This window comes from Talpa occidentalis, unplaced genomic scaffold (assembly GCF_014898055.3).
Source record: "Talpa occidentalis isolate TD23 unplaced genomic scaffold, MPIMG_talOcc4v2.1 talOcc4.16, whole genome shotgun sequence".
Classification (NCBI taxonomy): Eukaryota; Metazoa; Chordata; class Mammalia; order Eulipotyphla; family Talpidae; genus Talpa; species Talpa occidentalis.
The window spans coordinates 42,157,641-42,172,084 of NW_023601653.1; the positions used below are offsets into that span (position 1 = coordinate 42,157,641).

At 36.3% G+C, this 14,444-nt stretch overlaps 1 protein-coding gene across 1 annotated transcript in view; it reads right to left on the reverse strand.

The window, feature by feature from the left end:
* The window catches only part of ARID2 (AT-rich interaction domain 2), a 145,381-nt gene that overhangs the window by 128,152 nt on the left and 2,785 nt on the right, over positions 1–14,444 (reverse strand). The window lies entirely within an intron of this gene.

The following is a 14,444-nucleotide window of genomic DNA, read 5'->3' on the forward strand; positions in this document are numbered from 1 at the left end:
TTGTGTACTTCTTTCTAGAGCCAGTTGGCCCACGTTCAAATCCTAGCTCCTGAATTTACTAAAGTGAGACCTTGGGCAAGATGCTTAAACTTCTCTGTATTTTTCTCCATCTATTACATCAGGCTAATAACAACAGTAACCATGTTGTTGGGGGGTGGGGAGGAGGGACCTGAAGAAGAAACCCAGTTCCTCCAAACTGCTTAGCACAGGGTTTGGCACATGGCAAACTGAATGTGACCTAAAACATGTACAAACTTGGTACATTGCTTTTTAAAAAGCTTAAGATGATGTCGTAAACCAAAACCAGACTATTATCTAAGTATCAAAGTAAAGGTTTTTTTTTAAAGGACTTTACATTGATTTTTAAAAATAAATCTCCCCACTATTCCTTTGTCTAGATATTTACAACACATAATAGAATCCACCTATTGCTTCAAGCTTCCAGTAGAGGTCTCCATCTAAAAAATAATGTACCAGACTGAAAACTTCGAATTAACACTCCTGACTATGTAAAAATATAATTAGTAGTCAGCTTTATCAAGTAAAGTTTTTATAAGTAAAATTTCTAAAATAAGGAATATCTAAATTAAAATTCATTTTCCCCAGTGATAGTTATATTCTTCTATGGGCGTTCTAATACTACTAATCTGTCTTAAAAACATAATCCTGTGGACAAGAAGGGGGGAGAAAGGAGATTGTTGGATACATGTGATAAAGTAAGAGCAGGCTGTCATTGTAACTGGCCAACAATTTAACATCTATTGCACATAATACATTTTATGGTACTGACTCACTGATGGTATAAGTCAGTAGAACCATCATCTTAAGGTAAAAGTAAAGGTTCATGTTTTATGGTAGCTAAGGTATCTCAGACAACCATCTACATTTATTCCTTTTAAATAAAAAGAAGTGGCTAGAGTAATAAAGACACTCTGAATTGGCTTCTACTTTTCCCTCCCATCACTCAATAGCTGTGATATTGGGCAAGTCGACCATCCTTATGCAGGCCTACCAGAAGAAAAGTCCTTATTTCTAGTCTACCAGAAAGCATGGGGCCAAGACGTCTCAAAATTCCATCTAATTCTAAAAATGACATGAATTAACATTCAATAGCCACATTTGGTTGTTGCTAAGGAGTCTCTAAATTTTCAGACTTTGTAAGCTATGCTATGATGCCTCCATAAAACATTAAATTTGAATACAACATCTAATGACTACCTCAACCAAGAAGACCCTTAAATGTGTTCAGATGTAGTAAATATGTATAAAATTTGGTATGCCAAGAACTGATTAAGAAATTACCAAGGGCCTCCCCGGTGGCGCAGCGGTTGAGCACTGGGTTGCAAAGCTGCCTGCAGCCTCTGCAGCGCCAGTTAGATCCCCGGCTGGTCCCCGGCCACCAGGCGAGGGTCCCATATGGTGCGCAGACCTCTCCTGCCGCCCGCTGCTCCCCTCAGCTGTGTACTTCGGTCCTTCTGCCTGCTCTGCTCCCAGCTCTGGCTCTGGTGAATTCTCTCACCCTCCCGTGCTTCTGACTATACCCAGTGCTTGTTTAAATAAATAAATAAATAAATAAAAATAAATCTTTAAAAAAAGAAAGAAATTACCAAGCAATTTGCTGAAAGCTGATAGTGTAGCTAATAGCTACACTAACTAACCCATGTAATTTATAAAGAAGGGAAAAGGGGGGGAGGGGATAAAGGAGTGATGTTCTAAGAAACTCCTAAAACTAGCAAGACAAATATTCAAATTATATCTAATTCTAAGGATCAAATATAAATGTAAAAACATAATACATTTAAATTTAGTGATGATGGATACGAATGGATTTACCAAACCAGAATACAAGATTTTCGACTCTAATTAAAGTATGGTTTGTTTTTCATCTCCACAGTGTGCATTAATGTATGAAACAATTACTTCTCACCTTAATATAAAAATCAAGAAAAGTCCTAATCATGATTTATATTAGTCTTAATAAGACAAAACTCAAACAATGAATTAAACTGTTTTGTTTCACTGTAACAAGTAAACAATGGCCAGCAAAGAATGAAACACTAAAGACTCAGTGGATAGATAGAACAGAAAAGGTAATTTTCTTCCAAAGTTATCATTTAGCATTTTAATGAATGATTTTAATTTATATGTTAAATTCCTAGAACATGAAAAACACCTGCACTCAAATGTAAACTATACAATGAGATTTGGAATTTTTAATATTCAGTATAGCACCCCTTTTGAATACAATTAAATAGATTTAAAAAAATTAAAACCAAACTATTACATAAGACATATGCTGGATATCACTAAATCTGACTTTCAAGTCTAAGAGTATTGGCCTTTCAATAAAAAACTAAAATTACAGAAAGACTATATCAATGAAAGAGTTAAGATTGTATGAAGAGCACATAGCAGGCAGTATCTTACTCAATGAGGAAATACAGGAAATATCAAATGAAGGTTACATGAGTATCAGAAAAAGATGGCCTGTTCTTCCCAACTATTTAAAGTGCCCAATACAATTAAATGAGAGAAAATAATTAAAGGCATAATATTTAGAAAAAATGTAAAATTACCCATAATTGTAAATGACATGCTAGTATCTTAAAAAATTTTCTTTCAATCAGTGATAAAATTAATGCAAAGAGTAAAATAATTGAGTAAGACAGAGTATAAAAAATCAGATTATTTAAAAAAATCAATAATTTTTATATAAATAAACGATAACCAATTAGAAGATATAACAGAAGAGAAAGCCACATTTACAACAGCAACATAATGTACTTAAGAATAAAGAAATTTTCAAAACCTATAAATGGAAAGTCTGAGACTCCTGAATGACACGAAAGGATGTGAATAGAAAGACTGTCATTGTCCTTGGATAGGTCAACTTGATATCATCATCTTGTAGGTTGTCCTGAGGTAATTTATAAATGTAAAGCAACCTCCACCAAAAACCAGTCAAGCATTTTTCTGGAACTAAAACAGATACTACAGTTCATATAGAAGGCCAATCATAAAAGAATACCCAAGAAAACCTTGTAGGAAAAGAACAATGACAGGAAAATGGTGCTACCAACTATTAAAACATATAATATAAAGCCTCCATAATTAAAATATAGTTAGATACCATTTATTAATTCCCCAAATTGGTAAAACTCCAAAGTTGAACAATACCAGACAAGGCTCTAGGAAACCAGCAATTCTATATACTGCTGGTGGGAAAGAACAAAACAAAGGGAACTGGCACTATATAACAGACCATTTAACAAAATATATGCATTTATTCTTCAATTACTGCACCAACCCCCACTTCAGTAATTTATTCTGAAGATACATCTACAAAAATTTGAAATTAGGTTTGCATAATGTTACTAGATTTGCAGATGATTACTTGTACAGCAATATTTCCTATTGTAAACTACGGAAACAACCAAAATATCACTATGTAGAGGGTGGTTGAATAAACTAAGGTATCCACACAATGGACTACTATCCACTTGTATAAAAATTGGGTTTTATGAGCTTATGCAAAAGTGAAAAAAGGGTGGTGCAAAGGGTTAAATTGCAGCACTATGAAACTGCACAAGTTAGATCCCCAGGCAGGGAAGTGACCCACATGGTGCAGCAGACCTCTCCTGTCTTGTCACCTGCTTCCCTTAGCAGTGGATTTCAGTGCATCTGCCTGTTCTGCTCCCCACTCTGTCTCTAGTGAATCCTCTCACCCCCACCCCCATTACCTCCATACCTCTGGCCTGCACTGTGGCTCTTATATGCATAAATAAACCTTAAAAAAATAAAAGTGAAAAAAGGCAAAAAAAAAAAAAAAAAAAATGAGTAGGGCCTCCCCTATGGCGCAGTGGGTTGAGCACAGCGCTGTGAAGCTGTCCACAGCCTCTGCAGCATGGGTTCGATTCCCAGCCAGCCAGGAAGATTCCCACATGGCATGTCAGACCTCTCCTATCTCGCCCGCTGCTCCCCTCGGCAATGGATTTCAGTGGATCTGCCTGTACTGCTCCCCACTCTGGCTCTGGTGAGTCCTCTCACCCTCCTGCGCCTCTGGCCTGTATCTAGCTCTTATATAAAAATAAATAAATCTTAAAAGAAAAAAAAGAGTAAATTCTTCATTTTAAGAAGGGGAATTAAAAATGCACATATGTCTCTCCTTGTTTTTGCAAAAAGAAACACAGGAAGGATAATCGGAAACTAAGAAATTGGTTATCAACAGAACACAGGTGGGAATGGGACAGGTAAGGGAAGTATATGTATGTGTGTGTATATATATATATACATACACATATATATATGTATGTATATCCTCCAAGTATATGTTTTCTTAAGTTTTGATTTTAGAATCTCAGTCTTTATATATATTTATAAATAAAATTAAAGAAATGAGGATGGATGAAACACAAAATTGAATACGAGTGGAATAAAACATTATTTTATAGTAGTCTAGGGAATTAAAATACCCAGAAAAATTCAATTATTGTGGATATAGCTTCAGTCTGAACACAGAAAGAACTGCAAATAATAAACATAACTCTACTTGGTAGACTTAATCCTTTATAGTGGTATGGGTATTAACAATTTGAGAAGTATTTTCAATGTGGGTAGTAAAGAGAGCTAAACAGAATGGAGGAAGGTAAGAAGAAACCCGTGCGGGTTGTAATTAGAAATAACAATTATAGCCTTATGTTTTTCAAATTATGTGTATAATTACACTTAAAATAATAATTCCTAGCTCTGTTCTCTGAAAGGGCCTAGAAGAAAAGAAAACCCAAGTAACAATGAGCACTTCTACTACCCAGATCTTGGTTTCTAAATACCATTACACAGTAAAGGGGAGCAGGACTTCTTGGAAAACAGCTGACGCCAGAGTGAACCCTGAAAGATCTTATTTTGTCAAAAATCAAGGAAAGCTCGAAAATAATGAGAACATGTTAAAAAGACACAGAAGCCAGCCTGAAAGGGTTTCTTCTGGCCAAATCGAAGCAGCAAAATGCATCAACAATAATATAATTCATCAAATAAATGTGAAAATGTTTTCCTTATTGCAGACCGTCACTAATAAATGGAGAAGGAATGATAGTTAGAAAACAAGCACAACGCAGCCTTCATAATAACTGACTCAGGCTAAGAATTATCCATGGATTTTAAAAGTATTGGTTAAAAATATGATGGCGAGATATTTAAGGTCTCAATGTATGTCCCCACAAGTGCTTATCAACTACAAAAGAGAAAATGGAGAAACCAAGAAATCACCTTCACAAAGAGAAAGTTAACTGTAATGGGACAAAACGACACCTGCCTCTTGCCAAAAATGCCTAACCTAAATCCAACCCTGACAAATAAGACAAATCCAGATTTTAGAAACTAGCAGACCGGTACCATTCATAGAGACATGTAATAATATAAGAGCATGGGTGGGTGAGGGTGGAGTGGGGGTGTGGACTGGGTATTGCTTTAAAAGGCATATTGGGGACAGGTGGGAAAATCTGCATACGGTCTTTATATTAAATAGTACAATTGTTTCCACATTACATTTTCTGAATTTGGGGCCTCCCTGGTGGCTCAAAGGGTTAGGACGCAACCTAAGAAGCTATCCCCAGCCACTGCAGTTCGAGATCAATCCCCGGCCAGGGAGTACCCACATGGCACAGCAGACCTCTTTTGTCTTGCCCTCTTCTCCCTTCAGCAGTGGATTTCAGTCAATTCCCCTGTTCTGTTTCCCACTCTGTGGTGAATCCTCTCACCCCACGCACCTCTGGTCTACACCCCAGTTCTTGTATGCATAAATAAATCTTAAAATTTTTTTTTCTGAATTTGTTAATTTTACTTTTGCTACTAAGAATGTTTTTATTCTTATAGTCAGGAGTAAAGGGCATTATATCTGTAATGATATCAAGTGATTAAACAGTTGTAATAACAACTGTGTCTATATACCTATGGTCACAAAGAGAAAACTATCAAGCAAATATGGCAAAATGGTAACAACTGGCTGACATAAATAAGGTGGAAACATAAGTTCACATACAGGTAACAAAAAAAAAACCTAACTTAAAAAAAGAACACAAGGCAAAGAGAGAAAATGACAGGTTCTTTATTTCCCTCTCAAACAGATTTTGTGCTACTAGATTGAATTAATACAGCATAATGTAGAGCTACCTGGAAAAACTACTCAGAAAATCAGAAGTTTTGACTCTTTAATGTTATAAATTAAAAAGATTATACCAAACCATTTAAGCATTGTTGACCTATAACTGGTGAGAGCACTTGGAGATACGGTCTGTTACGGTACCAGCTACTGTTGATGAGGTTCTAAGTGGTCTGATCTGAGCTTCAGTACAGTGAAATTTCACTTAATCTATGACACATTATGGGAAATGCGATAAACCTGAACATTATTACTGACAAATTTAATTCAGCCCAATCTCTACAGTCCTACAACTTGGTAGTACTGCATAGGGCCCTAATGGATGGTCTCTTCTTTCCTATTTTAATAGAACGTTCTCACTGATCTTATGTATGATTTATTAACATTTTATTTCTTTAAAATTTAACCACTGGGCTACAAGAGGGACAAAATAAAATTTTATCTGAAAACACTTCACCTTGAAAGATGTGAATAATATATAACAACTTTTGCATACAGCAATTACTAAATGCTGTAAGAATTTACCAAGCATAATAGTAGGGACTCAAAAAGAGACAAGGATTATAGATGGTTGTCATATTTCACAATAAGCTTTATATTCAAGCAATAGATTCTTATACAACTACTGAAATCCCGCTTCATAAAAAGCAACATTTTAGTTTGGTGTCATTATATGGTAAGGGAAAAAAGCATTTATTGATAGAAAAAATAAATATTTCCAGAACATGGATTACAGCCTATGATATTTAACAACTATAAATAAGGTAGAGTATATATAAGACAATGTTTTGTAAAATATTAATAAAGCAGGTCTACCACCAGGAAGGGAGGGAAAGCTGATCCCAAGGGGAGAAAGTTGACCTGAAAATATGTAAAATAAATTTTCCTAACTGGCAATTATGGCTAGTACTTAAGATTGAAAATCTGATACATAACCTACAGGTCAAACCCCCCACCCCCTTAAAAAAAAAAAAAAAAAGGAGCCCATATGCTCAAGAATCTGAATGGTGTAAAGAAATTTTTTCTATATATTATTTTATCCGAGGTTAAATAAAAGCAATCACTTTTGAAATTTTAAATGATAAAAATAAAATCTAGCATAGGAAAAAAGTGGAGATAAATGGAGATAAACTCATTAAAAAAAACAAGCTACCATGAGTTTTGTTATTTTTAGAGGCATTTATACAAGGTTAATTCCCTTAAGCAGAGAGAGACCAACAAAATTCTCAGAGAAAAAGCATTCAGTAAATTCCATAAAACAAATGGTATCCCATTTGGGGAATATATTATAAAGTCCTATATATTTTTTTAAAAATATAGACATAACCTTACTTTAATTTTTTTTTAATCCTAATTATCCAATTATCTGGTAAGTTCCAACTGGTAGTTCATTTACTCCCCCCCTTTTTTCTGTAAACTGAAGCGAAGCCCTTGTTATCTTCCCCAGAGTCCAGAGGCAAAGTATAGGGCGTGTCCAAGCCCTACTCAGAGATGACAGGTGCAGCTTGAGCGGGTGCCCCTAGACCAGATGTCACCTAGAGGTCTGTTCTGGAAGCAGCCCTGGCCAACATGTTGATGCCAAGTTAAATCAGTTATCTCAGCAACTAAATTGGTTTCATTACAATACTCAGATCAGCTGTTCTCAAAGGTCAGCGTTCTTCGGCATCACCTGGGGCCCACTTTTAAATTACTAATACCTGAAACCAATGATCACTCACAGTACTACCAAAGTGGAACAAGTGAACAGCACATGCCTCACGATTTGACGAAAAGCACGGCACTACCCATTAAGTGGACTAACATATTGAGCTTGAATGTACCAACTTTTTAGATCTAATCATTTTCAGGAAATACAGGAGAAACTGACATTAGAAGATTAACCAAATTCAGATATTAGGCTATTCTAAAGGACAAACAGCCCCACTATTTTAGCAAATCAATGGCACAGCAGGAAAAGGAAAGTGTTAAGAGAACATTTAGATAAAATATGCCAAACAACAAATTTCTTCCTGGGAGCCCACCACAAAGTGCCCTTGCAGTAAGCCCCGAGTAGACCCTGCACCGTGGCTTAAATACTGACAGAACTAGAATCTATCACTTGGGGCAACAATTCAAAAGGTGATGCTATTCCTCGATATCACCAAGAGATTTCAGTTCCAGCAATAGGTCATCGCAATGTGCAAAGTCAAGAGTACATGTATACGGGCCTCCCTGGTGGCGCAAGGGGTTAAGGCGCAGCCTGTGAAGCCGTCCACAGCCTCTAGAGCACAAGTTCGATCCCCCGCCAGGGAGTTGCCCACATGGAGCGGCAGACCTCTCCAGTCGGCCCGCTGCTCCCCTCAGCAGTGTATTTCAGTCAGTCTGCCTGTTCTGTTCCCCACTCTGTCTCTGGTGATTCCTCTCACCTCCTGCACCTCTGGCCTATACCCCAGTTCTTGTATGCATAAACAAATAAATCTTTAAAAAAAAAAAAAAAAAGAGTACATATATGTTGTAGAAATGCATTAACTTCCAATTCACAACATGAGTATGCAAAAACTAAGCACAAATGAAATTTCTTTATGTTTTGAAACAGAAAAAGGGGGTAGGCTCTACTTTAATAATACAATTCTTGAAAAGCTTAATGAAATTCATAGGTAATCCGAATGCTACAGATGACAAATTTTCTCTAAACCATCTATTTAGCACCCCCATTAAGTTTTATTTCCTAAATGAATATATTAATAAATTTTATGATAGGTACCCAATACCCCTATCATACATGCATTTTTGATATACACAACATACACGAAAAAATATCTGAAAAAAGAAAGATCAACCTGCTTCCTTCCTTGGCTCTACCATGAATACTTGAACCAACCCAAGCTACTTATATTTATTTAAATTCAAATGCCAATACTTTCGCCTTTCAGAGAAAATATGCTTAATTTTCAAGCTATAAAATATTTAGATATTCTTTAATCCTAACATCTCCATTTTTAATTCCAGTAAGTTTGGCCATTAGAATAATGCCTACTTCTAAACACCTTTCACTACTATCTGCAATTCATGCTGTGACTTCTCAGTTGTCCAAATCATAGAACCGAAGCAATGCAGACTGTCCCAACTGACAATGGTTCAATCTACGATTTTATGACTTTCCTATGCTATGAAAACGATTCATCAGAAATCAAGGTTATACAACACTTCCTCTGGTGCTGGGCAGTGGTAGCAAGCTCATTAGCATTTTGGACTTATAATATTTTCAACTTATATTTCGAGTCAAGGAAGATCTGTACAATTATTTTATAGGCATATCCTATTTCAAGTAAAAGTAATTATGGCTGTACAAAACAATGCGGTCAATGATTCTGCTATAATTCTTTTGAGAGGCTTGTTTAAACAAATTTTAAAAACAGTTTTTTAAATAGAAATATCCTGCTAAGAAAAAAGAACTTTTAGTTGTAGTAATAAAAACACAGGGAAATAAAGAACATTTATTTGCTTTGAGCGGGGGCGTTGCTGGGGCTGGTATGGTAGTTCGAATAAAAATCTGTGTTAAAAGAAAATTAAACCAAAAATATTAATTATAAATTGTTTTGTTGTAAAGAGTATCACGCCAATAAATGAAAAGCTGCCTGAACTTTAAGTCTCTATCATGGTCATAAATATTTTTTGGGTTTTGTGGTATTTGGAGTGCTATTAGAGGGCCTTCCTGGTGGTGCAAGGGGTTAAGTCACAGCACTATGAAGCTATCTGCAGCCACTGCAGCATGAGTTCGATCCCCGGGCAGGGAGCTACCCACATGGCGCAGCAGACCTCTCCTGACTCGCCCGCTGCTCCCCTCACAGTGGATTTCAGTCAATCTGCCTGTTCTGTTCCCCAGTTTGTCTCTGGTGAATCCTCTCACACACACCCCACACCCCTGGCCTGTACCCCAGTTCTTAAATGTATAAATAAATAAAGGTTTTTTTTTAAAAAAAAGAGTTTAAACAGTATAAAAACATTATTATGCATCTACAAGGGCATCTTTCCCCAATCTGGATCAATAAAGCCCAACTTTTCTTCTTCTATTTGGACTGCAATATTTCTTTACCTGTCATTCCCTGGCAATGAACACAAGTAATTATAACGTTCCCTAATCAAACAACTACTTAACTAATACTATTAATATAATTTTGCAGTTATTGTAAAGATATGAAAATAGGGCCACAAAAATATCTAAACATTTATTTACATCTCAAGAAATATACATATAATTACCTCTCATTTCTCCTTTTCCATATTTTAAAAACTTTCTTCCTCAGTCCTCAATTCTTTTTTTTTTTTTTTAAAGATTTATTTATTTATTTATATATACAAGCACTGGGTACAGCCAGAAGCGCAGGAGGGTGAGAGAATTCACCAGAGCCAGAGCGGGGAGCACAGCAGGCAGAAGGACCGAAGTACACTGCTGAGGGGGGCAGCGGGCGGCAGGAGAGGTCTGCGCGCCATGTGGGACCCTCCTCGGGTGGCCGGGGAGCAGCCGGGGATTGAACCTGTGCTGCAGAGGCTGCGGGCAGCTTCGCAACCCAGCGCTCAACCGCTGCACCACGAGGGAGGCCCCTCAGTCCTCAATTCTATTAGCCCAGAGCTTTTCGCAAACTGTGTTCCACTAAATTCAGTACATATTCCTCAGACGTGGGTTTTTTACACAATTTACTATGAATGGGGGTAAAAAAATAAGTAATGTTTCCCCAAATTGTCCAGACATCCACAACAAAAACAAATTGTCTAGACATGCACATCAACAAAACCAAGTCTCTAAGATGCACTGCAACACAGCAACCAAATTCAGCTTTATTACTCAAATTCCTCAAATTCATTTTGCCTTTTTTCAAGGAAATACTAATATTTCTGGAAAATAGATGTTTTATATAGCACAAATTGGAAATTTCTCTTTAATTAATCCTAAAAACCAAAGAGCGTGGTGGTGATGGTGGCAGCAGATCAAAGAAAGAGAAATAGACAGACTCTCCCCAACGTCCTTTAATTCCCAATTCCGCAAACTCCATTTTACCAATAAATTTTAGAAGGGTCTACTCCATTCTGGAAAAAGCCCAACAAGCAACCTTCATCAGATAATAATAAAAATTCTTGAATACTTAAAAATAAGCACTGAGTACTTGCTAACTGACAAATCTACGTCAACTCCAATGAATTAAGATGTTTTTCCTCCCTTTTCCAACTTCTAATATCATTCAAGTCGGGAATGTGAAAGACCCACAGTAATGACACACCTTTTTCTATCAAAGTCATGATGAACTTCACATACATCCAATCATGAAAATACTGACTCCACAACAGAGTCGAGACAGGATTATAAAAGAGCGTTCCTATTTAAAAACAAACACATTTGGTTAATAGCTAAGGCAGAAAATGCAAATGTAATAACAGCATATAAACATTTTTGGGAATTACAGTGAAGTTCTTAGTTTGCATTCTTCAGTGAAATGTGTATCATCAGTGGGCTCAGAAAAGCTGATACTTTGATCAGACTTTCAAACTTTTTCTACTTTCTACTCCTCTTTTCAACAAGTCTGCATGCCCTTTAAAATGGTAAGATTCTCAAAAGATATCAACATTAAATTAAAATCAAATGAAAAATTAATTCAGATACAGTTGGTTCTTTCAGTCTCCATATTATTTTTATTTTCCTTTCTTTTTTTTTAAAGATTTATTTATTTATTTATACAAGCATTGGGTACAGTCAGAAGCGCGGGAGGGTGAGAGAATTCACCAGAGCCAGAGCGGGGAGCAGAGCAAGTAGAAGGACCGAAGTACACTGCTGAGGGGAGCAGCGGGCGGCAGGAGAGGTCTGCGCGCCATGTGGGGCACTCCTCTGGTGGCCGGGGAGCAGCCAGGGATCGAACCGGCACTGCAGAGGCTGCAGGCAGCTTCGCAACCCAGTGCTCAACCGCTGCGCCACCGGGGAAGCCCTTATTTTCCTTTCTTGAATAAGGAAGCAATTTCTCTGTCAGTTCTGTTTAGTAATTCACAAATTCAGTGTATCACTTTATGTACTTATTACAGTTTTGAAGCATTCTTTTCACTTAGCCTAAGGAGAGTCATCATATACTTTATCTTAAAAGAAGTGACCTACGGGGGCCTCCCTGGTGGCGCAAGGGTTTGAGACATAACCTATGGAGCTTTTTGCAGCCACTGCTGCACAAGTTCAATCCCCAGCCAGGGAGCTACCCACATGGCGCAGCAGACCTCTCCTGACTCGCCCACTGCTCCCCTCAGCAGTGTACTTCAGTCAATCTGCCTGTTCTGTTCCCCACTCTGTCTCTGGTGAATCGTCTCACCTCCCCACCCCATACCTCTGGCCTGTACCCCAATTGTTGTATGCATAAATAAATAAATCTTTAAAAAAAAAAAAAGGTTACAAATTCTTACCAGGAACAAGTAGTAAACTGCCAATGTTACCACCAAAACAGGCAAAAATAAAAAAAAAGTTCACTGAGTAAATATGGAACACATTGGGTATAGACCTAGTTGGGCAAAAATTCAGGCCATGTGAATTTTCAATTATATTTTAATTTCTTAAAATTATTTATCACTATCAAACTGAATTCATAATAGACTAATTAAATGACTAAACACATGTGATGAACACAACTTTTTTGTCCCATTTATAAATGCCCCTAAAGCCCTTTTCTTACCACTTTAATTTCTCCATCTACAAAATGCAGGGACTTATACCTTATCCTTTTGTACTTAGCGGTATTCTAATAATAAACATTTGTGGACTATACTGACATGTACATGTCAAGAAAGGAACTATAGGAAAACAAAAGTACGCAGATATTCACAGATGACTAATATTCAATTTTTAACTGCAGTACATTTACATGTTATCAGTAGGGATCATATTTGTAGTTATAAAGACCAACGTTAAAAAACAAATAATCAACTGCATTTTCAATTTCAGACTTTGAGAAGTTTTTAGGCAAATCTACAATTGTCTCTTTGATACAATCAAACTTTTGGCAAGCAACTACACTCAAGTCTCTGTATAAATGAACATGAAAATGTGGGAATATATACATGGTCAAGCTACAGTTTGCTTTCCTTTATTTAAATGTCTGTGATATGAAAATACAAAATATTAGGCTAACAGTCATCCACCTAATTAATAAAAAAAAATTACAGAGGAATGTCAGCAAATTTACGCTTGTAGAGTAAATGAAAACTAACACATGTAATGACAGTCTTACAGTAGTCAAATGAAAAGGCAGTTCATATTAAGAAAATTATTCCATCTGTGATTTATTAAACACACTGCATTATCTGCTCATCAGAAACTATGATGTTCAATTCGATATAGCAAAGAGGGAACTTACAAAGTCACGTGATTACTATTTCTTACTAAAAAGAGGCACTCTTATGGTTAAATAACAGAATTACTATGAATGTTTGGCATCCTGTCTACCAGTTAAGATTTTTCAGAGTAAGGTGTAAAACCCTACAGAACACATGTCTTCTCCCTGTGCAGTCTTCTTATACCACCATGGAAAAATAATATCCTGCAAGGTTGGCAGTCCCCAATTTTTGAACAGCATATTACTTTTGTATTTCTTTACAAGCCATGCAAATCTTCACATGGTTTTATTTTCCAAAACAAATGCTTCAACATTTTTTCTAGTAGCCTAGTTACAACCCTACAAAAACAAACCTGGAGAGTGACATATGGAGGAAAAACAAGTTTAGCTAAGGACATAGTTCAAAAAAGCAGCTTCTAATAAACTGCATAAAGCTAAAATTGATTTGAGAACAACATAAATAGTTATGAACAACCTTGAAATTATACTTAAAAATTGCACTTATAAGTATACTCAATGGAGTTCAAAATAAAAATCAAAATATAAATAATATTTATATTAACTTTTGCAAAAAAAAAAAAATTGGAATCTAGACATTTGACTGTGCTAAAAACCCTGCAAGTATGAATGCAAATTCTTCACAAGAACATACATCTCATGAACCAGATGTATCATACAGTACACCCTGGGATAGGAAACTTCAAGCTCTCAACCAATCCAATAAATATCAGGCATAACTATAAAATGTTTATTTTAAACAGTCTAAAGTCCAAATACTTCAAACCGATCACCAGAAAACTAGAATATATATTAACGGAATTCCTCTCCATTTTACAGGGCAATGAGCAAATGAGCAAATGACGATCACCATGAATAAAAATTTCTCTACTTCCCACCACAGAAGCAAAGCAACAGCTTTTGAGGTTAACTTTGTTTTACTTTTT